At 37.2% G+C, this 27166-nt stretch overlaps 1 protein-coding gene across 1 annotated transcript in view; it reads right to left on the bottom strand.

Annotated features, from left to right (window-relative positions):
- The window catches only part of LOC137277792 (neurotrimin-like), a 280109-nt gene that overhangs the window by 182971 nt on the left and 69972 nt on the right, over nt 1-27166 (bottom strand). The gene's annotated exons all lie outside the window — the stretch shown is intronic.

Genomic DNA, 27166 nt, shown 5'->3' with positions numbered 1-27166 from the left:
GAACATATACATATTTAGGTGACTAGTACAGAGCGTAAAATGGAGTACAGATTAGGGTGAGTAAAATGGAGCAGACCTGTGAAGTAGGATATATAGGGTGAAGTGGTTAGTGGGTGAAGGATGGTACAGTGTGTGTTTAGACCTACTGATGACAGGTGCTGGTTTGAAGTTCCACACCTCTACATAGCTAGAAGAGTGCAATGGTTTGAAGCATATGGTAATTAGACATAACTCAGTTTCATTTATCTGCTAATTAGGCTAATCAGTTATCAGAATTATATGAATCATGAAAAGGTAAGCAGGCTCTGCTCTGCAGATGTCAGAAACCAGATACTGCTAATGAAGATGTGGTGGTGTCAATCCAGGCCTTAGATTTTCGAAGCTCTCTCAGCAATGAGAGAGCCATAAGAGCCATGCATTAACTTACAACTATCTTAGCACCAAGAGAGCTTAAAAAATCTGGGCCTTGAACACAGAATTGTATGTACATGTTTTGAACAGCTTCCTGGTTCCTGAGTCTTGCACATGGTTCAAAGACCTATCTAGTTGTATGATCCCAAGGGAGTTGACATTGAAAATATGATGTGCTTTTGACCAGCTGATCTGGATATCGGTTAGCAAATGTTAGCACACATATGTATATATATGTGTGTGTGTGCGAAGCAGGACACAAAAGCAATAAAGTATTTCAAGTGATATCAGTCAATGCATTAGCATCATCTGAATAAACACAGATTACATATACTCCACTACATGCCTAAGTGAGTAAAACAACAATCAATACAATACTGTGAATTATCTAATTAAAGTACGGATTTCAAACACAAATGCTAATTCAGAAGAAAAATAATTGTTCTGTCATACAGACCCTGGAACAAGCATATCCAAGAAAGTTAATGCAAGTCTAGACTACATAGCAAGTCTTGATTTTCACATTTTCTGAAATGAAGAAAGTCTCTATGCTATTCTTTTTACGACTATGATTTAGGGACAAAATAATTAGGGATAAAAGATGGTCATTTCAGAGAATTAATGTCAGTCTTTAAAATAATATAGTATGTCCAGTAGTTACAATCTAAATACATTTGCCTGACAAGGCATGCAACCCTCTATTAATCTATATACTAACATTCCTAATAACTTTACACTGCTGTGGTGCATCTTCAGCAATGGGGGTGGATCCTTGACCTTCAATGAACCTGGATTATCTCAAGTAGGGAAATGCTTGTATCATTCCTATCATAGTATTCCTGATAGAGAAGCATTAAGCTGTCAGATCCCCACAGACCAATCACAGCCTAAGCACAGACCAGTTGCTATCAACACACCCATACTGTCCAAATCCTTTTATCTCAAATCAGTTCTACCTCACAGTCACACTAAGATGATTGAATTAATCTTTTAATTACATGTTTGCGATCATGCCTATTCAGCATATTGTAAATGCATCTGTAAATACCTAAAATGTATGAAGTTAAAGTGTGATAAGGCAAGTATAAAGTAAAAATCTCTCTCTTTCTTTCTCTCTCTTTCTTTCTTCCTCTCTCTTTTTCTCTCTCCCTCTCTCTTCCTCTCTTTCTTTCTTCCTCTCTCTCTCTTTTTCTCTCTCCCTCTCTCCTCTCTTTCTTTCTTCCTCTCTCTCTTTCTCTCTCTCTCTCTCTCCTATATGAGCAAAACCTTGACATAATACCATTTATTCATGATTTCTTATCATTAACATCCAAATAAACCATATAAAACAGATTGGGAAGTAATCTCCATTCCATCTGTTAAACGTTAGGCCAAGTTATGTTGCACCTTCTACCACCATCTCTACAGTACAGAATGTTACAAGCCCTTCCCAATTTTGCTACCTGTGATATTTACCAAGGGACACGTGCCAAGCAATATCGTAGACGAGATTGGGTAAACTTTTCTATTAACAGTTTCTCTCAATGAGATTGTTTACACAGCTCCTAAGAATCCCTCAGCTGAATTAATGGGCCTGAACATAACAAAAAGTGGCCGCCAGTTGATGCTTACAGAGATGAGTTATTCAATTGGGCTGACCAGAACTCCATATGTCGTACACAGTAGACCCTACTGTAGACCTGGGACTTAACAAGTACCTGCTGAATGTGCCAGGGATTAAAGTATTGACAAGCTATTTCTGTCATGTTGAAGAATTGGTGCACTGAAATTGCTTGTTAACCCTTGGAGGACATATATCATTTATAACTCATTGAAATTATTCACTGACTGTTTTATTAATGCTTACTAAGCTAAAATTGTTATCTGTATCCATATATCTTCAGGTATACTTCATTCCACATTTGACATTCATCATGAATATTTACTGAACGGAATGGAAAGAGTTAATTTTTTAGCATTTTGTGATCTCCTTGACACAGATGTGATCACATGAATTGAAATAACCCATGCTTATAGAAGATGGACTGTGTCTACAAATACAATGACCTGCCATGATACAACAGACGCCAAGGATGAGCACTGCTAAGACCCCAATTACTGGATATGGTCTCAGATGCATCCTGCCTGTCATACATCCTAAGGACAGCATGTGAGCAGGACATCAGACATGCATACAAATATAACAAGGAAGAGTGTCCTATGGTGCCTTCAGCTAATACAATATAAAAAATGTGCAGGGAAGATGTGGAAGAATGACACGATTTCTCCAGTTTCCATTCAAGTCAGGTTGCTATTGTGACTTTGGTTCAAGTTGATTGTTGCAGTTTTAAGAGACATGGATGTAGAGGTACAAGTCCTTCATCTTGGATCACATATATCACAGTACAGCTTAAAGTGGTATTTCCAAAAACATTGTTCATAGAAGTGTGTTGACCATAATATACCTCAGAGCTGACTTTCAGGAGAACAGTTCAGGGATAAGGTCTTGATCCACAGAACAATTCAGAGCTGCATTACTGAGGCACTGTTCAGAGAAAGTGTGTTGACCCACAAAACAAGTCAGGCCTGAATTTCTGAAACATTACTCAGAAGAAGTGTGCTGACCCACAGTAGAGATCAGAGCTGCATTCTGAAACATTCTTCAGAAAAATGCCTTGACCCACAGTGCAACTTGGAGATCCATTTCCGAAGCATTCTTCAGAGAAATGTGTTGAGCCAAAGACAGCTCAGAGCTGCATTTCTGTAACATTCTTCAGAGAAATGTGCTGAAACACAGTACAACTGTGAGCTCCAATTAGGTAACATTCTTCAGAGAAATGTGCTGACCCACAGTACAGCTTAGAGCTCCATTTTGGTAGCATTCTTCAGAGAAATGTGCTGAGCCAAAGACAGCTCAGAGCTGCATTTCTATAACATTCTTCAGAGAAATGTGCTGACTCGCAGTATGGCTCAGGGCTCCATTTCTGTAGTATTCTCCTGAGAAATGTGCTGATCCTTCAGTACAGCTCAGACCTGATTTTCTGAAACAAATCCCCAACTGCAGTCGAAGGATCCTCATTGTACTGACACTGAAATGAACACATTAGTGTTACACCATTACGGTCATGTGACATGAATATGGTTGTCATTTGCAGCTTTTGATAAGTTTGGATAAGTAAAATACCAAAGTCAAACATTTTGGTGAATTCCTTGAATTTTTACTTATCAGGTTTTTGCTGTATATCCACATGAAACTAAATTGTATTTCTGTCTGTATGTGCCAAGGAGACATTCCAAGGTGACTTTATCATAGAAAAAAACAAACTCTCAAAATGCATCACAAAAAAAAGAAACATATGTCAAGTAGCAATAATTTGATAATGGTTTTCTCTTGACTTGAGTTAGGACATAGGTATTGCTCATCAAAACATAGAGACCAGTCTAATATCAGCACCACCTCATTTATTTTCATTCCTTCCAGAGTATAGTTCACACATCTTTCAAAATGAAAAAATAAAAACACCTACATCGCCAGGACAAATACCAGAATGTTCATGATAAACATCCTCAGCAACACATACATTGTAATGATAAAATACCAGAATCATGACAAATATCCTTGGCTACTCTGTTTAACCAATGTTCTCCTATGTATTGTGTTGGGCCAGGAACTGAGAATCACCAGCAATAAAATCAAGCCTTCCTAGTACATGTGATATCTGATACTTTGCCAAATGTATCATAAATGTTATATTGATAAGCAGATTACAGTGGAGAGTGGAGAAATACCATGAGGATTAGCACTACTTGCTGCATGTTAGGATGTCTTCAATTAGTGGCATCATTCTGATGGATGCCAGTAACCCATTATAACACCATGTAGCTACATCATACAAAGTGTACATGGGTTTTAAGGGACTAACATGTGTTTTGTGGTTAGGTTATAACATGGGATTTGGTTGTGTTTAATAATATCATGTTTGGTTTTTGTATTTTGAGTCACATGTTTCCTCAGTATTGATGGCTTGGCATCCAAACCATGAATATGGGATGCCAGGTTGACAACATGATACTTCCCTTCAAGAACTCTGAGCTCTAGACAACAACAGCCCCTCTGTGTGCCCATCACTAAACTTATAACTTTCTGCTCAAGATCCTTCTGTCTCAGCTGCTACTCCCTGGACCTTTCTGCCTGAATCACTGAAGCTGATTCCATCCTTTTCAAGCATTACACTTAAAAACAAGACCCCCTAATACCATTGCGAAGAATTCAGCTGCCTCTCTTACCATCATTTGAGGCCATGTGCTTTGAGCACGCTATCTTCATAGTATGGACATAGGGCAACATAAGTGTCATTGTTATTATGTATTTCTATCATTACCCATGACATGTAATCAGAAAACTTTGATGACAGTCTAGAAGACTGTTGACAGTAGAAGTCAAAAGCCTGCCTAAAAAACAGTTTCAATTGCATAAGAAGTCTAGGGACTTTTATGTTGAGGCTAAAGAAAATTAACCAATGCTGCATATATCTTTTACCAGAATCAAATGATTAGGAAATGTAAGGACTTACAAAGCAAATTATCTGTATCCACTGTGTTATATTCAGTAGAAACCCTGCCATAACATTTACTTGTATGAACGAGAGGGTATGAGTGCCTGAATGAAAGACTCGAGTAATGAATTTTTTTGCATAGCAGTTTTTCAATTATACATGAATTGACACTTCCAGAGCACCCTGATGCTGCCAGTGATAGCATCACAACAGAATGATGTAGTCAGTGATAGCATCAAACAGAATGATACAGACATTGACAGCATCACAACAGAATGATGTAGTCAGTGACTGCATCATAACAGAAAGAAACTCTAAATGATCAGAAGACAACAGAAAGTCATTTTCATACAAGGAGAAGATTAATGGTAATATTATAGCAAAAGAAAACAGGTAATATTATCACAATAAGAGAAACAGATAGTGATATCATACAGGGGAAAATTTGTGATAACATAAGAGGAGAAAACTGGTGATACTTGTATTATCAAAACAGGAGAAAATGAGCAATATCATAATGTGAAAAGATATCAATGATATTATATGAGAAACAGGAAATGAGAAACAGCATCTTAAATGTAAAAATGAGTTATAGAATCATGACTAAATAAGAAAGAAAATCAGTGATCGTAGGAGAAGACGAATATTTCATGATCTTATTAAAACAAGAAAACATCTGGCACCAGAAAAGAGGATGACAGTCACAGTAAGTAGAGAAAATGTGACTCAGATCTGGATGTAAGAGGGAGTCAACATTGAATACTGCAGTAGTTGGCAATGTTTAGCTACTGTCACAGTATCAAGCATATTATTATGTCTGAGCCAGACAAAGTGGCTCTGACAGATTACAAGAGATTGATGTAAATTTGTAGAAGTTGGTTTGTTTGTTGTTTAACACAATACTCAGCAATATGGTCAGTCTGTCAAATGACCAAGTCTGGACCAGACTATCCAGTGTTGAATAGCACAAGTATTGATTGGTGCAAATGGGATTCACTGGAGTGTCCCAACTATGTAAGCATGGATTACTGAAGACCAGTTCTAATCCGGATCTTCACAGGTTGATAGATTACAGAAAGAGAAAGATTTAAAATCTGCAGAAAAGGAGGTAATAAAAGACACAACAGAAAAAATCACAGTATATATTTGGAAAGTAAAAAGTCTTTCACAACAGGATTTCCGGGGTAGGTATGAAAACTTCAGCAGAAGAAATCATATTTGCTGTATACAATTCCCTCTTACCATCCGGGAAAAAGCAGCAATTTCTGCAAGTCAACTCTATCTATAGAAACTAGATCTTGCTCCTTTCAATATACAAGTATTTCTAAGTACAATAACACAAATAATGACATCGAAATTTGAAAGCTTGTGTATTATTCCTTCCCTGATATGCACGTGATTGATTGAAATCAACAAGCTATTGACCCTATTCACCATTACAACATTACTGGATATATATACTAGAGCCCGGCAAGCTATGGGTACTTTAAAACCTTTAAATGTTCATGGACTTGTGTACACAGTACGGGCTGCCCTAACTAGTTATTGACTACTTTCAATCTTTCCATATTTACAGAGAATATTGAAAGTAACATGCTATTGATAATTTTCCGTGTTTAAACATGCAGGAAGGATATTGAAACTGCAAGAATTACTACTGTTTCCAGTCACTGAAAACATATTTCAGCTGTCAATTAGTACTTTGATACAACATTAGAATCTATTCACAAATTCGTACACTGAATGCACAAGTAATTACATGATGTATAATTGAAATATGTTGAAACAAACAAATTATCAATCAGTTTTCTTACTTGCAATTGGTAACATACATGCATTGAAGGTGAAATTGACAAGCAAGATATGTATGTCTATTACTTACTTGTACAGAGTGTATTCTGATACATGAAATCTCCTTTCACGCTGACTGATCATAGAAGGCACTCCTCCTACACAGGAATAGCCTTCCACAAGTGTATAGTTACAACATAATCCGACGATTATTAACAAAACCTTTCTTTATCTGTTACTGAATGATAAGAGCACTGTTTTACCTCGATCACATATCCCTCTCACGGAGTGGAGCTTTCAGTGTTGGCTACTTGACAAAACCCTGTCACGAGCTCTATTAGGCAGGCTTTGTGTCCTTCAATGCAGTGGAGAAAGCAATGCTATTTCTCTACAAGATAAGTGTATGTCTGCGGATGGTCTCGGCAGATGGGTCAGACAACTTCACTTTCAAGTCTTCAAATTCACCTGTTTTGTGGGCTGGCGTGAAAGCAGTGTTTGCATTACATCAGACTGTGTTCCGTGTGTTCGTAATCAAGTAACATACAGACACCATGGCTAGCAACGTGTGAAATGTGATTGCCCTCCCCAACATGAACAGAACAGGCTAATGCACCTGAAATATTTCATTCTGCAAATACCTGTAGGTATATTTCACCTTTTTACGCATGTTAGATTAGCGTTATTACATGTTAAACTATATTATGACGTAATTGGACCATCATTAACTGAAGCAATCATAACACAGATACGCCTAGATATACATGTATAAAACCAGTATGTTGAATTCTAATGATCTGTATTATGCATGTACCTTTTTCAATGCCATTACTTGTAAAGTACTAAGTTTTTAATCACAGAACACAATTTCTATATATTTTGTTGTGAAATCAAACATAGTGACCTAACTAGATTGTCATTATCGTGCAGGTAGGAATTGATAGTGCATAATTAATAGCTGATCAGTAGTGAAATTCTAAAAAGATAAATGGATATTTTGCGAAAACAGTGTTCACTGTACATGATGAATATTTCATCTTATTAATGCATAGGCAAACATGCTGATGGTGAACCAATGGCCTACATGAGATGAATCTACACTGCATGTCACGATTAATCAATTCAGTAGGTGTATCCGATAATAGGTATCCGGAAATGAATAGGATGCATTTGATTAAAAAAAATGTCTGGTCTATAGCTCTGTATCACAGCTCTGTAGCTCACCTGACACTATTCTTCAGCTTCAGAGTGACAAATAAATTAAAACATTAAAAGGGATACAGCTACTTTGACAACAGGTGAGTGAATTTAGTTTTACGCCACACTGAGTAATATTCCAGCTATAAGGCAGCGGTCTGTATATAATCTGGCATCTGGACCAGACAATCCAGTGATCAACAGCATGAGCATTGATCTACACAATGGGGATTTGGTGACATGTGTCAATTATGTCAGTGACTCCGACCACCTGATCCCATCCCAGGATGACAAGCATAATTTGCTGAAGACCAATTCTAACCCAGATTTTCAGGGGTCGTGCAACAATGATGATTACCAACCATGACACTTTGCATGAAATTGTTACAATTATCATAAAATTACCATCTTTTTATTATAAGAAGAAATGGTTCCAAACATTTTCTTTATTCACTTAATATCTGTAACCAAAAGCATGTAAATACTATCCTGATGATTTGAGCAAACAAAGACACTTTCCTTGAAAGAAGCATGTGAATTTAAATTTCCCACTAAATTCACTTTCTCAACTAAATTCTTATATCAAACTGGGTCAGCCTAGTAGATAAAGTGTTAACTCATCAAACCCATAGACCTGGGTCTGATACCCTTTATGTGAAGCCCATTTCTGATGTACCCCACTGTGATACTGATTAAATGTAAAAGCAGTGTAAAATCATACCCACCATCTCACTATATATGAAATACACACATCTGTAATGCCAATAAATTTCAACCAAAAATATTCTGTCTTGCAAATCCAGACATAAATTGATTACACGAAGTATTTGTCAAATTTCTTGTCCATGCCATGAGACATGTGTGTTTCGCATCACTTACTACGTGACTCAGTTAATTAGGTTGTCGTCTTCTCTTACCAACATATGGAAGTCTTATTCAACTAACAAACTAGTGTCGACCTCTGGCTTGAGAACCTGGAAACAATAATAGCCAAAAATAGTGACAGAACCTTTTTCAATCGCCATCATTTTTTACCTTGTATGTCAGGTCATTATTTTTTCACTTACAATTTTTTCTTTACAAATGACTCATGTTTGTAACTCTAAACACAATAGTGTGGTGTTGCTCTACACATGTGTATAATTCTTCGTTTTGGTTGCATTATTAGGTAATAGAGAGATCCATGGCTGGGTAATGTTGTTCTGTAACATGATACTCAACTTTGTTGTATCATTGTTACATCTTGCCCTTTCACCAGCTGAAGAAGGTTGCAATTCTCAACCGTCATTGATGAAAAAAAAACCCAGTTTCATTGTTTCCAACTAAATAACTTGAAAAATGAAAGTCAGAAAACACATAGGCTTACATAAGTGACTCTGTGTCACAGTACAGAGTCTAATCAGGAGTGATTGAAAAGTTCTGAGCCTTCTTTGGAATGATCTTTTGCATAGCATTAACAGAATGCATGCAGGCATGCAACTATGACATGTCTATGTTTTGAAGAGGACATATCTGAAATTGTCTTGTGTTCACAACTATCAGCCAAAGACCAAATAATAATATTGTCACTGGAAACATCTAATGTTGCCTCTTTGAGGACATTGTCAGATGTTTGGCTCTTCGTGAACTGTCTGGGATGGATTATGTACATGATAACGACATCTTTTCAATCAACAATACCTTCATAGGTGCAGAACTTTCAGCCATGAGTTCCAGGACTGGAGACTTATATGCATGATGTACCAGAAAGATACTTCTAGGGTCTGTCAAGGTATCTCAGAGCATGAACTCCTTGTCCACTGAACTGTTGCAATAACTACATGTACTTACAATACAAGCCATGTTTATTTTCAGACATGTTTCTAAAGTAAACTATGTGTTCTATATTCCAGGTAATGCTGGCATTTGACAACAATGCTTGAAAATCTTTGAAGGGCATTTAGAAGTGGAATGCATGAGAATAGCAAGATTTATGGATTCAACTTCTTTAATGTGAATAACACAATGTTTTGGAGGGTATACTTGCCCCATCATGAGGGGTTTGGGGCGGTGGGGTAGCCTAATGGTTAAAGCGTTCGCTCGTCACGCCGAACACCCGGGTTCGATTGCCCACATGGGTACAATGTGTGAAACCCATTTTCTGGTGTCCCCCGCCGTGATATTGCTGGAATATTGCTAAAAAGAGGCGTAAAACTAAACTCACTCACTCACTCACTCATGAGGGGTTTGAATCACCTATTTTTATCATCACCTCATCAGCCCACTGACCTTATGTTTCTTTTGTATATCCACTGGCCTCCCTTTGTAATGTTTGTATTGTATCACTCTATCACTGAATCTTTGTGTTTGTATTCTTTACCCCTTCCATTACCATGTTGTTTTAGTGTATCACTGGCCTCATGTTTGTATTACATTAGATTTCCTCAACATTGTTAAACAGGTTTTCTTGTAGTACTTTAATGTGTGTACTTATGTATCTCCTGATGCTCCCTGACATGCACCTGAGGAGCAAGCATACACAGCGAAACATTGTGTTATTCACAATAAATGAAGAAGAATCCATAAATCTGGCTTTTTTAAAACAATGCTTGACATTTTCATCAGATAATTTCAACTGACACAGAGAGAGAGAGAGAGACAGAGAGAGAAAGAGAGAGAGAGAGAGAGAGAGAGAGACAGACAGACAATCAGACAGATTCATGTTCCTTCATTACATTCAACATGAGATATAAAGCGTTGGTATAGGTATTCTCCAAGTACTGTCCACATGTTACAAAGCAGACACAGAGATGACAGACCTAAAATCAGGGATGCAGTGAGCAGGACACCATGAACTCAGCAGCACTCAAGGCACAGGGTTAGTCTGATATAACAAGCCCTAGTTAAATCCCACGTTAAACACAAGGGAACTGATCAAGGGGAACATATGTAATGTCTGCTCCTAACTCAAGAAGATGTGTTTGAAGACCTGTGATCTCTGACTTGCTTGTGCTGTGTTTGTGATACTGATGCATGGTGACAGACTTAGGACTTCACCGGGATGCTGACATTAACATCTCTCCATGATAAACCTGGGCTGCAAGTCACAGGAACAAAAAGGTCACAGATACTTAACTGATTGATATCAGTATAACAAGGGATATTTGGAAGTTTTTACAAATCGTTTTTGTGTTACTGAATTAGAACTGCAGCCATGATATTCTGATGTGAGACAAAGTGTTATTGTCAGTCTCTGTTTCTTTGTCAGCACAGGTTGAGCCAAGATATCCACCACCTAGATATACAGTAATACTTACATTTACTTAAATATACTAAAATTTACCTGTTCAGTTTAATTCCTGTATTCTCATTCTCTGTAATGAATGAAAATATCTGATTCATACTGTAATGAATGAAAAAAAACACACAGTCACAAGGAAGGTTATTGTGACTGTCATCCTCTCCTCCCTGAGTGAGTGAGCTAGTATGGTGTAATGTCACTTTTAGCAATATTCCAACAATATCACAACAATGGGTTTCAGACTTTGTAACCACATGGGGAATCATACCTTGGTTTTCAGCATGACAAGCAAACACTTTAACCACTGGGCTACCCAACTGCCTCTTTCATGATTTGATCCAGGAACAATGGGCTCAGAACTAGTCTTCAACAACCCATGCTTGTTGTAGGAGGTAAAAACTGGTATGAAGTATCATGGTGAAAGTTAACATTTGGATTGTAATGTAAACATACATGCTGACTAAATCTGACCTTCACTTGTTGCTGAATCTGCTCTTTTAGCCTTCTGAAAATGTTTGTCTCAACCGGCCCAAGTTAATAAACACTTCCACCATTACTACAAGTTCAGATTTGTTCCTGAATTGTGTTATTGGATATAAACCAACTGTGTTTTCAATGTGGAGGTTGTAAACTTTGATTTGATGCCTCTCATGTTCAAATGAAATTCACACATGTCAAAAATATATTAAAGAACAGCAGGATTATCTACAATGACATGAGACAGATTGTGTGAGTGAGTTTAGTTTTACACCTCACTAAGCAACATTCCAGCTAAATGGTTGTCTGTAAATAATCGAGAGTCTACATGACAAGCAAATGATCCACAGTAAATAATGAAGCACGGATCATCAAAGATCAGTTCTAACCAAGATCTTCACGGGTCTGAGACAGTTTGGCATGACAGACACCACTAGTAAGGTGGTCAGAAAAGGGTAATACAGCTGTTTGATACATTGCCAAAATATATCAGTGTGCATGCAGAAGTATTTGACAAAATGTTTCATCCAGTTTTGTACACCATTATCACACTGTGATAACAAAATTATACATCTATTAATACAAAGGAGAACGACATAGTTCACTATATACAGCCATATTAGTAACATTGTGATGAACTTTAAGGATATTTTTCAAAATTTTGAATGCACACCTTCAATTTCAAATGCATTCTGCAAACTTCAGACTTCACAGCCATACTGCATAGAAGATGTAAGGAAAGAATCAAACAGACCATTTATAATGTTGTGGAGCAGAACATTCATAGCTTTAAAACCTTTACCAGATAACAGTGTTGTGTAAATCCGAAATTACCTGTGACTGTAACCATATTATCTAAGTAGTAAAATTCATCTACAACCTCAAATAGCATAGTATTAAAACACTATTGTTCATCCTGTTTTACTTTTCGTTTGTTGCGGAAAACCATCACTTTTGTCTTCTTCCTATTAACTTCTAGGTGCCAGTCACTACAGTATTCATACAAACTATCAGAGAATATTGAAGTCCTCTTGGTGATTCAGCAAGCAATATCATGTCATCAGCAAACAATATAAAGAACAGATAAAAATTCTGAATCAAAAGTCCACTGTTGGCATTTTCTTAGCGCTTCATTTTGAGATCATGAACAAGGAAAATAATATGGGAGACATGACCTCTCCCTGTTTTATACCAACTGTAACATGGAAGTAGTCAGAGATATTGCCTTTGCACCTATTGCAAGCTTTAACCTCGGCCTACATAGCCTTTATAATAGTCCACATTTTACCAAGTATTTCAAGGTTATGCAATTAAACAACAGGCCATCTCTATAGACAGTATCAAACGTTTTTAATAGGTCTGGATTGACCCGTTAAGGTCTGTGTTAGAATATTGGGCTTCAGTAACCCATGCTTGTCGTGAGAAGCGAGTGACAGGATTGGGTGGTGAAGCTTCTGACTTGTTTTACACATGTCATCGGTTCCCATTTGTGCAGATTGATGCTCATGCTGTTCTCACTGGAATGTCTGGTGCAGGCTCGATTATTTACAGTCCACCACCATACAGCTGGAATATTGCTGAGTGCATCATAAAGCTAAACTCACTCACTCTTCTCAGAAGTGTTGCTGTCTGTCTGCTGGCTGAGCAAACAACTACGAGCTAACAAATACTCAGTTTGATCAATGCAATATGATCAAGAGAACATTATTTAGTAAAGTGTTGCATCATTTTGTCTCATTTCTTCAAACTGATTAGCTATTGGATTCTGACATTTTAGATTAGATGTCTGGAACATAGTGTTCTTAAATATTGATGATGAAATCAGATCCAATTAGTAATAAGTTCTTAATTCTTCCATACATACTGCAGCATAAAGAATTATCTTAGTGTGACATTTTTGCTACCTAATCTTTAAACACGATAAATGTAGAATACATAGGCAGGATGACATAGGAGACTACTATAGAACATCATGAAAAGTATACATGCAGATTTGCTTAAATGGATTTTTTAACTTAAATTTATCACAGAAAAATTAAATACCTATTACTGTGCACGGACATCGTTCATAATGGTTTCCATCCTGGACTATGCAGAATGTAAACATAAGGATGGTTTATTTGACCAGACAAAATATAGATGGACACAACAATGAAGCAACACTGTTTCCCTTGCTTAATGACATCATCTAGTACAGTGAATCTTTGTTACTGCATTAAGTCGATACACTGCGCAACATTATGTAAGTTAAGAATATGATTAGTGAGATAAATAGCAATATTCAAGGATTCTGTGTACACTTTTCTAAGGTTTTGAGGTATTAAGGTTGCTCTTTTCACAAAGATTTCTGAGAATATTACACGTTGCTTAGCACTATCTTCCATCCCATATGCATGCTCAAAGTGCTTTGGGTTTTTTTAATCCCTCGATCACTGGATGTCAATCTCAACAGCACATTATATTTTCCAGTCTCAACTCCCTGGGGATCATACAACTCATGAAGCCAATACACAAGATACACCAAATTAATGTGACCTTACTATCCTTTCAAATTACCCATTTGCAGCTCAGCTAAGTGGACTGGGACACACAGTCAGTACTTTGTCCAAGTTTCACTGCATGTTGCTATACCCATAACTATGTGTTTGCATGTATTCATGTGGCCACCATGTGCTCATCTAACTACAGATTCATAGGTTCTTCAAGTTCACAGGGTATGCTGTGCACTTGGGATTTTCGTGTCCATATTTTCATCCCCCAACTGAAAACCATTTCTTCAAATCAGGTTAAAAATTCTGCACAAATACCTGAAAGATATTGTGTAACAGGTTATTAGTTCCCTGGGACTTGAGGAAATCCCATAGTTATTTCCTTCTTGTCAACCTTAACGACAGATTGTCATGGGATCGCTATATGGATGACTGATGCTCAAGATGTCAGTTGTGAACATTTTTCTTTTCTCCCTGTAGATAATACATGTGATCAGTACTTTGTCAGGTTACATTGTACTACATTGTGTCATTGTGCTACATTGTGTCACTGTGAGACTCGATGAAGATACCTTAGCCAACTATTTTATCGTTACGCCCTGCGGGGGGAACATGTGGAGTCTAAATATCCACCTACGTTCGAGTGATCTCCTCTTTTGGGTGGTGCTAGTAAGCTCAGGGTCCTCTCTGAGTTGTGCCTCATTTTGAAGCATCTTTTAGTTTCCCCTACACTAAGTAGGGTCTGATGAGTTCACATAGAACGAAACCGGTTACTCCTCTGCCACTAACTGCCTATCTAACTCTGACGGGCCCACCATCAGTTTTAATTGTGAGACTTGGTTGATAGTGCACCATTGCATCACAAATTCATAACGAAGGGACACTGCCATGATATTAAGAACTCCCTGACCTAGTTTTAGAGTAATCTTTCACGGGCTGTTTTGATATATCCAAGACATCAGTAACATATTCATTTGTTAACAGCATTCACTAACTCTAAATACCTGTGAAGACCCAGGTTAGAATTGGTCTTCAGTAACACATTGTCATAAAAGGTGATTAATGGGAGAGCATCAGATTCACACGGTATTGTAACCTAAGTCGTCTTTGACTCCCTTGTAACAGTATTTCTAGCTGACAGTGTGTGAGTGAGCTTAGTGTTCCATCACTTTTAACAATATTCAGGCAGCATCACAGTGGGGGACACCAGAAATGGGCTTCACACACTGTACCCCTTTGGGAATCGAACCCGGATCTTCAGTAAGATGAGTGAATACGTATTTCACCCACTAGGCTACCCTACTGTTTCAGCATCAACAACACTCATTCACTTGTTCCATGACAACTGTTCAAAGTATGTTTGTATGCTCCTTGTTCAATCAAACATTTTGCATCTAAAAATTGAAGTTGTCTCCCCCTAAAAAGTCTCCTTAGAATAATTACATTTGCACAAACCTGAATCAATTCTCGAAGAGGCTTTATTTGATCAGAAGCCTTTGCAACACACTATCCTACCAAAGCGCTGCTAATTTGTACACTACAATATCCAAACTCATTGACTGGGACCGATTAATGCATCTGTGACAAGCAAATTGCTGTATTTACCAAAGTTGCACAAACAAATGATCTACTCGTCATGCCAAACAATGGCATTGATGCCATCGATAGTTTAGTACTTATTCAGTTTGCAATTCTAACCATGGAATAATTATCCCAACTATGCTCTTCTGTATAGGCATGTTGAGGAATATTTACAAACCAAGAAGATAATTTGTCCAGCGCCACCATGCTAATCAATCTTCCAAGAAAATCATTAGGAGTTCGTGCCATGGAGATATGGAATTGTTGCTGTTATAACACTGTTATGTTCCAATACACCTTCTGAAACAGAGGCCTAAAGAATGCAGACTATGCACTATATAAACTATACTTTATTGAAAAGGCTTCACTGAATAACATAATCATGGATTTTATAGGTTTTGAAACATGAAGCATCCTTTTGCCCATATAGAATAAAGATTTTTTCACATCTGAAACAGTCTGAAGAGTGACTATACATAGTAAAATTATATTGACAAAAGCATTCTTGCCATGCAAATTACTTTCAGAAGACTTTTCTCCACTTCTCTGAAGATTTGCTTTTACAAACTGATCCTGAAATCTGGTGTAAAGATGTAGAAAATGATCCACTCATCCAGTGAAGATGGCCAAAAGTTAATTACTTGATCAATATCTCCAAAGTAGTTCAAGGCTTTGATTTAACATATCATTTGTGATGGTACTTTATCACATATCTATGAATGGAAAGAGCTTATATTTCTACAGTAATTCCCCGAGGATCGGAAGCCATCAAAACAGCAGTGGAAACATCATCAAGTTGTGGTCTAGACCATCCTTAATTCACACCAATAATTCTGAAAAGTCGATTAGGCAGAACTCAAAATGCATCAGTTAATGATAATACTAGTATTCCAAGAAGTAGGAGTCCTAGTTAGGATAATCACTAGATGTCTGGGGCATGAGTAGGAGGGATAATTGGGGGTGACAGGGCTGTGGGGTGAGTCTGGATGGAAAATAGGTGTTGGTTGGGTCTGCTTCTCAACAGATGTTGGAGTGAGGGTAGTCTTTTTCTGAATAGGTCATGGCTTGTCATCAGTCTGAATAGGTGATGGTTGTGTTGTACAGTGTCTGCATTGGTGATGGGTTGTCCTCAATCTGAATAGATGGTGCTTTGCTTCAGTGTCTGTACTGATGTTACAGTGAGGGTAGTATTTGTGTGAGTAAGTGATGGGTGGGTTGTACAGTCTGAATAGTTGATGAGTAATCCTTTATCTGAATAGATGTTGGTTCAGGAATGGTGAGGGTAATCTTTATCTGAATAGGTGATGAGTTGCCATCAGTCTGAATAGGTGGGTTTTGTTTAATTTGAATGGGTGGTGGTTGGGTTGTCCAGTCGGAATAGGTGATGATTTTTGCTTAATCTGAGTATGTGGTGGTTGGATTGTCTACAGTCGGAATATGTGATGGGTTTTGTTTAATCTGAATAGGTGATTGCTATGTTGTATACAGTTGGAATAGGTGGTGGTTGAGTTGTCAATGGTTTGAGTAGATTATGGTTAGGGTATCTAAGTCTGTGCAGGTACTTCTTGGATTGTGCATAGTCTGACCAGGTATGTTGTTGAGATCTGACCATGTGACAGAAAGGTTTTCTCTGGCATAGAGCATAGTAGTAGAATATGATTAGTCTGAATAGGCTCAGTAGAGTAAAAAACAACTGAAAACTATCAGGCTATCCCCCTGTCTGTAAGAGATGCAGTAAAACCCTATTTGCAATTTAAACTAGTCACATACAACCTGATTTACAATGTCCAGGTACAATAGTGATTGTTGGTGAACCCCAGACATCATCTTTCCAGCAAAGTATCTGCTTCATCAACCAACAGTGCCATCCTAGAAGGACAATCCCATCCCAACATGAGTCCATCTTCATATTTCATAAGTCCATGATTACCTTCCACCCAAAATCACATCATCTGGTTGGTTCAAAATGAACATATAATCTAATATCTATAATGACCACAGACACCCGATGGTGCAATAGATCGCCAGATTCCATACCTACCTCATCCCGAGAAAGATGTCCAACGCTATTATGAAAGATGATATTTCAACTACAGAACAATGATGCTTGACGGGCACATTGATTAATATCTATATAAAGACCACTGATCATGTTAGTGATGGTCTTAAAAGGCATATCGGTGGCATGGGCGGGGGTTTTTGACACGCAGGAACAAAGCGCATGTTCCACATGGAATCATTAGAAACCTGATCAAAGAAGCAATGTTATTAATCTTTGTCAACATCAGTCTGAACCAGACTTTGTCTGATTTGGGTAGTTTTCAGTAGTTATATATCTGGTGCTTTTACATCATCTGCTCTGCTGGGGTGGTAGGGTAGCCTGGAGGATGTTAAGAATCTAATCAATATACCTGAGTAAAGTATTTTTAGATCCCTGCTGCAAAAATGGCTCTGATATGACTATAAGCAGCATAAATTGTTTTTCTCTTATTTTAAGCTATGCTGTCTGGAGTTGTTTTGATTACTTTCTAAGTGCACAGAGGTTGAAGTGATTTGGAACTCTAGTGATCAAACTGAGAAAAGATTGTGAATATTGCAGACATTACTGTTTGCCATGTTCCAGCCTTATCCTTGAGCCTGGATATAATTAAATCTAGCTGATACAACCTTGTGGTTGACATTATGAGAAACTTCCCAGTTTGAGTGATTGAGTTTAGGTTGATGACACATTTAGCAGTATTCCAGCCAAGGGACACCAGAAATGGGCTTCACACATTGTACCCCAGTGGTAAATAGAATCTGGGTGTTGAATAAAGTGACATAAGCCAAAGCTTTAACCACTTGGCCACTTCGCTGCTTCAAATGTGTTTAAGTGAAGGATCAAAATCAACTTCGAGGTTTGGATCCAATTTATGAACCAACCAAATAAATGCTATAGCTGCAAATCTTAATATGCGGCTACCTGTCTTGCATTTGCACCTGTTTTGTGAGGAACACATTATTCAAGCCCACAAACAATCTCATTCTCCACAGCGATTTTTTGTAGCCATGTCGACAAAACTGCCAAGGTAGGCAGCGAACGGAAGCATGTTCGAATCCAGGGATTGGCACTATATTCTGGAAGTTAACAAACATATGATATTTTACGATGACATTCAGTAACGGCTACACAATATTATTTCAATCTCCTTAACAACGAAAATGATTCAAAGTCAAGGGCTATTCCTTAGAAAATCCCTGGGATGTCAGCAATTCTGTATAAAATCTATGGGATTTCATGGACAATGCCTGTGAAACTGCCTGTAGAGGTTTAACTTTGTACAAGGAGAACCTGGGGTGACAATGGATTGATTAACTGAAGGATTATAAACATATATCATTCATTGATGAAATGTATATGCACAAGTTATCACAACTGAAAGATAATTTTCCAAACGAGTTGATCAACAGCATGAGCATCAATCAATACAGTTCTGATACAACAACACATGTCAACCAGTTTAGCGAGTCTGACTACCTGATCCCGGCCATTGCCCCTAATGACAAGCAGGGATAGAAATAGACTTCTCAATTTAAATTGAAAAGGAACTCAGTAAGATAGGAGATTCCTGAACCTGTGGAAAACCCAGACTTGCTTGATTTAGGCAATAGCAAGACAGTAAGCGATGGGTGGAAGAGAAATTAATTTGGTTCAGGAACTTTGAGACAGAGTAGAACCAACACATTTACTGAGAATGTGACTTGCAACTGTATGAGCAATGAAACTGCCATACTGGAAGCTTAAATGAGGAGACTTTATTCAGTGTGCTTGAAGTGAAGAGAATATGTTTGAAACAACATTATAGTGATTGATGCGATTAATTGGATTAAATCTGATTTGGTTTAACTGTGAAAACATCAAATATCGCAGTAAAGATGTGTTTTTAGAGACTGTTTTCTCAGCTGTAATCTTGCAGTGATGAAGATTTACTTCACACTAAAACAGCAATATTTCAATGAGCTTCACAAATATTGGCCACAATAAGCTTCTGTTTCTTTCTTGCAACTTTGATTTCTGTGACCCTTAGAAACATTAAAGGACTTGATATCTTGTAAGAGGGACAAGGGCCATTGTGGCAGATTACTTCTCTTTATATTCTGTTCCAGATATCTTAAGGACACCATTTATCATACTTGAAAGCACAGTCCTCTTTGAAGAATAACTGTATCCCCCAAAACTTGTAAAGTAATATAAAACCAAAGTAATGAAAGTGTCAATTCAATGAAACACTGTCAAATATTTCAAAAGCAAACATACAACCATAATGTCCATTTTTTTCGAACAAAATTACATTTACAGTTTTCTGTGTTTTTAGGTTTAAGAATAGAAAAAATATAGCATCAAGTTCAGATGTGAAATATGCATTTTTGTAGCAGAATACATAAACCATCACAGCTCAGGAACATTTCATTAAAACTTCCCATTTCTCAAAATGTTCAATTTTGCTGCTTATGAAAGTGATGAATTTTTCAAACTGTAATCATTTGATAAGATCTAACCACCATCGTCTCTGATAGATAGGAAACTGTAAACACAGTGAAGAACTAAAAAACATTCTGCATTGTTCAGATGAGATTGCTTCATTCTTCCTGAAATTGGTACCTGCTAACCCTAACATGGCCAGCAAGAAAGGGTGGAAGAAAACAATAAAGTATAGGGTCAAATGAATCCTCACAAACAAACCTTGCTTATGATGACTTCTTTGAGAGGCATTTAGAACAAATAACGGCCTGCCCGACTGCCCATGGCCAGTAAACTTTGAGTCGGGCTGCCTGGAAAATCTCTCCACCAGCCCGATTGTCTGGCTAAAATTTTTAAGGTTGACCTACTTTCACTTCGCTCTGAGGACTGATCATTCCATTTTCATTGTCATGTCATATTTTGATGTAAGAAAGATGAATGAAAGCTATGAGCATATTCCATAATTATACACGGACAACTCTTCAGCCAGTGAAGATAGCAATAGGCCACTAAAACTGGCTGGCTTAGTAAGCTATGGTCTGATTGGATTATCTGTAGTCACATGGTTCAGTAGGAACCAGTTAAAGAGAAGGTTCCTTAAAGGTGGGCAGGCAACTTTCAAAATGGGCAGGCAACATTTATGGGCCACCAGCCTGGCTGTCAGTTCGAGTAGAAAAACTATTTCTGTCACTGATTTAGATGCAGGAGTAGTAAGGAAGGATGACAATATATGGATGAAGAACTCTTCATTGCTATGAGAGCGATGTTTCAGTGTAGGTTCATTATCACTTGCATGTTAGAGCTATGTCTGACATAGTTCTTGAAACAAGAATTTCTGAGACATCGTTTAGTTATGAAGGCAAAATAAGTAAGCATAAATATTAATCATCATAGAGAAGTAAGTCTTTTTCTTGACAGACATACTGCTTCAGCAATAATCTAAGTTAAACATTAGTTTGAATTATCATATCAGTATACTGAACAGTGTAAAACTTGGTCTGATACATCAATGCGTATCGAAGAATCGTCTTATCACTACTCTCCTGTGGTCACAGGATCCTGTGTCTTGTGAACAACCAGCAATGTAGGTGAAGTCAAGCAACATTGGTTGCAAAGACTAGCTGAACGATTGACAAATACATATGGCACATAAATCAGACCAAGAAACGTCTCTATGAGGAAATGACCAAGTTTCAAACCTACAAGGGAGTGGTTGGGTAGCCTAATGGTTAAAGCGCTCATTCATCACACCAAAGACCCAGGTTCAACTCCCCCCCAAAATGGGTACAATGTGTAAAGTCCATTTCTCTTGTTCGCTGTTGTGATATTGCTGAAATAGTGCTAAAAACAGCACACTCACTCATTCACTCTCGTACTAACTCACTTTCTTATTGCAGCTGTGAATGCGTACCAAGATGGATGTAGTAATTGTATTAGTAGCAGTAGTAGTACTGAGCTCAAATATAAAGTTGTATCAGCACTGTTTTGGCCATGCAGTAAGCTGTATAATTAGCAGAAGTAGCAGCAGGAGTAGCAGTAGTAGCTGCAATGTTAAAGTTTTTGGCCATATAGTAAGCTGCAGAATTAGTAGTAGTAGTAGCAGCAGCAGCAGTAGTAGTAGCAGCTGCAATGTTAAAACCAGGAGCAGTAAGTTAAAAGATAAAGTTTTTGGCCATATAGTAAGCTGCAGAATTAGTAGTAGTAGTAGTAGTAGTAGCAGCAGCAGCAGTAGCAGCAGCAGTAGTAGTAGCAGCAGCAGCAGCAGCAGCAGCAGCAGCAGTAGTAGCAGCAGCAGTAGTAGCAGCAGCGGCCTCACCATCATCATCACCACCAACACTAACAGTAGTAATAGATGGGAAAATCATAACATACTGAGGGCTATTTCTGATCCAATTTCAGAATAATGATACATCAGCAATAAACATTCCTTCTAGGCATCTGTACAATAAGTCTGGAATAGGTGAATGCCGAGTTGCAGAGTTTTTCGAGGAACGAATTTGCCCTTTTCAAAAATACTTTGCACCTAATTCGTAAATCTAAGAGTTACAGTCTGATGTTTCACAAGCTCGATGTGAATTCTCAAACTGAATGTTGTGAGCACTCAAACACAGAATAACAGAAGTCAAATATAAAGAAAATTTCCCATGGGAACGGAAGAGTAAGATGCATTAAATATAACATGATGAAGCCAACATATTCCTAGGAGACTCCACTTTCACAAACCAACTGTAAAAAAGATAATCTAATACAATTTTGAAAACAGCTTCATGCATCTCAACAGCCCCGGGATTAAATTATGGCCTGATCAAGGGGTGTTTAAGTCCGGAAAGAAAAGTATGGATCTGTGAAGCCTCATCATATGAACTGCAAAACAATCTGATTTTCAAACACAGCTGAAGCAGAATAAAATCAATATATTGAACTAAATTGATCTATTATCAGCTTTGATTGATGTGTTTGCCTGTGCCACTGAAGGTTGACTTGAGCTAATCAATCGGCTATAACAAACGAATCCAGTGACTCCTCAGTGTCAAACTGTCAGGTTTCACATTATAATGTGCTAAATACAATGCACTGGTTCGGATAATGATAGTGAAAGAACATGTCCTATGCAAATCTTGCATGAAAGTGGATATGTGCATTATAAATGTATAAAGTCTACATCTCCCTCGGATCTACTGGAAACAAAAGATAACGTGAACATTTCACACACATCTGACAAATGGGAGAGATTATCTTCACTGATATTAAACTCAAGAGGCTGGTATGCAAAGAATATCACAGTATCTGATAATAGTGGGTGTGATTGTGTAGAATCTATTTATCTGTTTGAAATTCTTTTTCATTTTTCCATTTTTAGGTTAAAAGATAAATACTTTTAAAGAATAAATAGAATCAAAATCTAACCTTTGGAGAAATGTTCCCAAATAAATGCACGAATATTGGATTAGTCTGTATATAAGTTTATTCCCTTTCTTGCTGCATGCTATAATTACTGAAAGATTCTTGCACTAACAGAACTTGGCTTCATTCTTGTCATTAAGAGGCATGGAGATTTAACAGGATCAGGTTTGCTGTCATTGTACCCCAGCTGTTGAGACTATGTGAATTATGTTATTCATTATATCAACCACTAGTACAGCTGGTATGACGAACATGGGCTGGAGCCATGGAACCACCTGATTTAATTTTCGTCTTCTAATATACAGCAGGTATAAGGAATAAAACCATAGAGTTTTCATGTATTTTGAGGTTAATGCTCCAACAAAGTTGTATAGAAAATGAACGACTCACTGAAATATAATGATGTAAGTTTGCAAGTAGTTAACAGTTTACGTTGGTTGGTTCGTTGATTGTTTAATGCTGCACTTAGCTAAATTCCAGATAAGGCAGCGTAAATAATTGAGTCTGAACCAGACAATCCAGTGATCAACAGCACAATCATCAATCTATGCAACTGGGACATGATGACATGTTTCAACTAAGTCAGCAAGCCTGACCACCCGATCCCATTAGACATCTCTTGCAAGCATGCTGAGGACCAATAATAACCCAAATCTTCATGTCTTATACAATGGAAACTGTCTAAACCGGCACTCATTGGGAATGAAGAAATACCCTGATTTTGACAACATGCCAGATTGTTGAGCTGATAATATAGGTACATGCGAAGGACAAGGCTAAGATTTTATGCCACTGTTGATAACGTGCTGGATTGGACAGATGCCAGTTTGGGCAGCTTCCACTATAGCGTGATTCCAAGAAAAAGTCACTGTACCACATGACCTATCAAGTCTGGTCTTCGAACAGTTTAGTTACAAATAAGGAAGTAGTATGAACTTTCAACATTGCATAAGCTGCAACAATCACAATACTATTCGTCAGCACTGATCCAATTCAGAATAAATTGGTTAAATAGACAGAGTATTTCAACTTCACTTATGTATACATACCATGAAAAAAAATTTCCTATTGATTACATTTTCTCCAACCTTTTAAAACATCATACACTGCCATTTTGTTGCTATAGACATGAAAGTGATAGACATCAACAGTTAGTATCAAAAGTTTCCAGTCTGGAGTTTAGATAGCTAGAAATGTCACATTATATGCAAGGATGGTTTCAACACCATCCTTAAGGTAGAATGGATGATATGAAAAATAAATATTCATTGTATCCACTTTGATATTTGACTCTGATTGGCAGAAAAGTTTGGAAAGAAGTATCCAGAGTTTATGCAGTAAATGTTATATGTGTCACACACAAAAATGTAAAGTTATCAGATTATGCATACTATTTTCCAAACCACCAAGTCAGTTCATTTGTAAAACACAGGCAAAAGGTATTCAGTTGTAAGAACCAAGATCTGTCAGAGACTGCAAACTCTGATTCTTCATCCTGAAAGTCAGCCTGACCTATCTGCAGAGGAGGGCATAATCGTGTCTGTAGATTTGGTGATAAAAGGTTGATGGTGATGAAACAGATGATAACATTTGTGTTTTTTAACAGGATCAATGCTGTCAGACAACTGCTCTGGTTAATTCAAGTTAAAATTTGCCAGCATTTGTAACTATAATAAATGTCCAAAAGATTGTAATGAATGAAATATACAAAAAATGAAATAGTCATTTAGATTGGATTTATCTCCATACACTGTAGATTTCTACATTTAATTGGTATCATCAATGTTTCTTGAAGGAGATGTTTTGTTTACTCTGTTAACATGCTTTGTTTTTAATTAACATCTCATTTGTTATTGTAACATCATTCTCAAATTCCCAAATGGATGACATTTTGAGGGAATTTCCAAATTTGGCACATTACTGACAGAAACTCCCTAATCGGGCTTGAACAAAACACATTCCTGAATTTTTCAGGTAAGTGATTGACTAGCCTTAGCAAATATTTATGATGATGCCACCAGTCTGGCAGAATGTGCTCACTTTTTCAGTAACACCAGTCATCATTATTATATTGATTATGATTCATAAACACATGTTCATGATATAGTTGAAATTGTAAGATCGACTCAGCTAAGATGTGTTGTGGATGTGGAAAGACTGTTGTCACTTTTATTTCACATATGCAGATATCAGTTGAATAAATATTCTTATCAAGATGATTCCCTAAAGTTGGTCAACAGTTGTTTTTTACCTTCTAAAATACAAATTTGTTCAGAGCAACTCTGTGATTGAGAACCAAGCCTTAAAGGCTGTTGATCCCACAAAACAAACAAATGCTGGTTACAGTCCATCCCTCCAACCAGACAGCAAGATAATCTCGTCACAGAATTAAGATATTTATCTCCTTGGACATACTCTACTCCTCCGTGTTTGAATTATCGACATGTTCATTGAACACAAAATGTCACACTTTCTATTTACCAGGATTGCTGGATCAGAGCCGAATGGATTGGAGTCTGTGACTGATAAGACTCCACATTGTCTTGGAAAACAAAGCAGTTGTGACAACTATTGGAAGTTGGCTTAATGGAAAAATACCATACCAGTAGTGCCGCTTTTACTGTAGGGCAATGCCATTAATTTAATTTATGCAAACATATAGATAAAGAAATCCTTATATGAGTATGTGTCATGCTGATTTTATTAAATGCATTCTCAAATTATTGTATTCTCCAAGCAGGGTGAAATAATTGCTGTATTACCCATTACAGTAAATATCATTATAAACAATCTCAAGGGACCATATTTCTTCACGTTTCAAATACAATATACACCAAATAGGTGTACCCCAAAACAGAAAATTTTTCCATCAGTTCATTGTGAGTGAATTTGTTACAGATGTAGTTCACTATTGTCCATCTTAGCTCCCTACAGAAAAAAACACAGATCACAACAACTGTCTTAGAGAACCAAAATATGAATGACATAAACAATATTGAGTTATGACATTGTTTCTTGAGCGATGTCATTATGACCTTACCACTCTATTAGTCCTTTGAGGGCATTGAGAAGTGTTGAATATGAGTGAATGAATATTGCATAATGCTGCATCAGCAGTTTTACAGCCAGATGAACATGACTTCACGACCATGTGGATATCAATATGGTTGGAATGACAACAACACTATCTTGGTGACAAAAACAATACATAGATTACGTGAAGTGATATATACAGTTAACTCATTCTAAAGGTTTGTTGGCATATTAAATATTAAAGAATATGGAAAATACAAGTAACGTAAAGATGTATCTTCATAACAATAAAGTACATACAGACATTATGTGACGTACACAAAGACAATATTCAAAATCAGCCCAACCACCCAAACACTTTCCTTATCAACCCCATGAAATAAAAGAAACAAATTTGAATTCTAAACCTTCACTGAAGTTTGGAACTCAATATTTGAAACCCTAACAAAACCAACAAATCGTTCATATGTTCCTGTTTTCCATTCAGTGCGTCCATTTAATATGTGATGGATTTGTCAATGACATGGTGTTAATAGTGGTGTATAATATCTCTCTCTATGATGGACTCTTGAGACACAAAGGCTGGGCATGTAACGTGTGCTGCCAAGTATTTGGTTAGTGTTGGCAGTGAAACCAAATCATCAGAGGTTGGCATGATGCGTAGAGAAACATGTGTCGGGCAAATGTAAAGTGGATATAGATATACCCTTTGTATAGTGACTAATACAAACTTTTTGAAACCCTCAAGGCAAATGAACCTTATTTTTCAAACCAGAGTTCTACCCAACATCCCAATCAATGCCTAACCAGGGATGATTGGTAATCACATTACAGTGTCATGAGACATGTAGCAAACTTTTTTTTTAACAAATGGAGCAATTTAATTTTCCTCTTTCTCCTCCCACTTCTTTCCATCATCATCATATCATCATCATCATCATCATGCAGTAAGCATACGAAGCTCTGTAAC

Source organism: Haliotis asinina, chromosome 3 (assembly GCF_037392515.1).
Source record: "Haliotis asinina isolate JCU_RB_2024 chromosome 3, JCU_Hal_asi_v2, whole genome shotgun sequence".
In the NCBI taxonomy this organism is placed as follows: domain Eukaryota; kingdom Metazoa; phylum Mollusca; class Gastropoda; order Lepetellida; family Haliotidae; genus Haliotis; species Haliotis asinina.
This window is presented reverse-complemented; position numbering and strand designations above follow the sequence as displayed.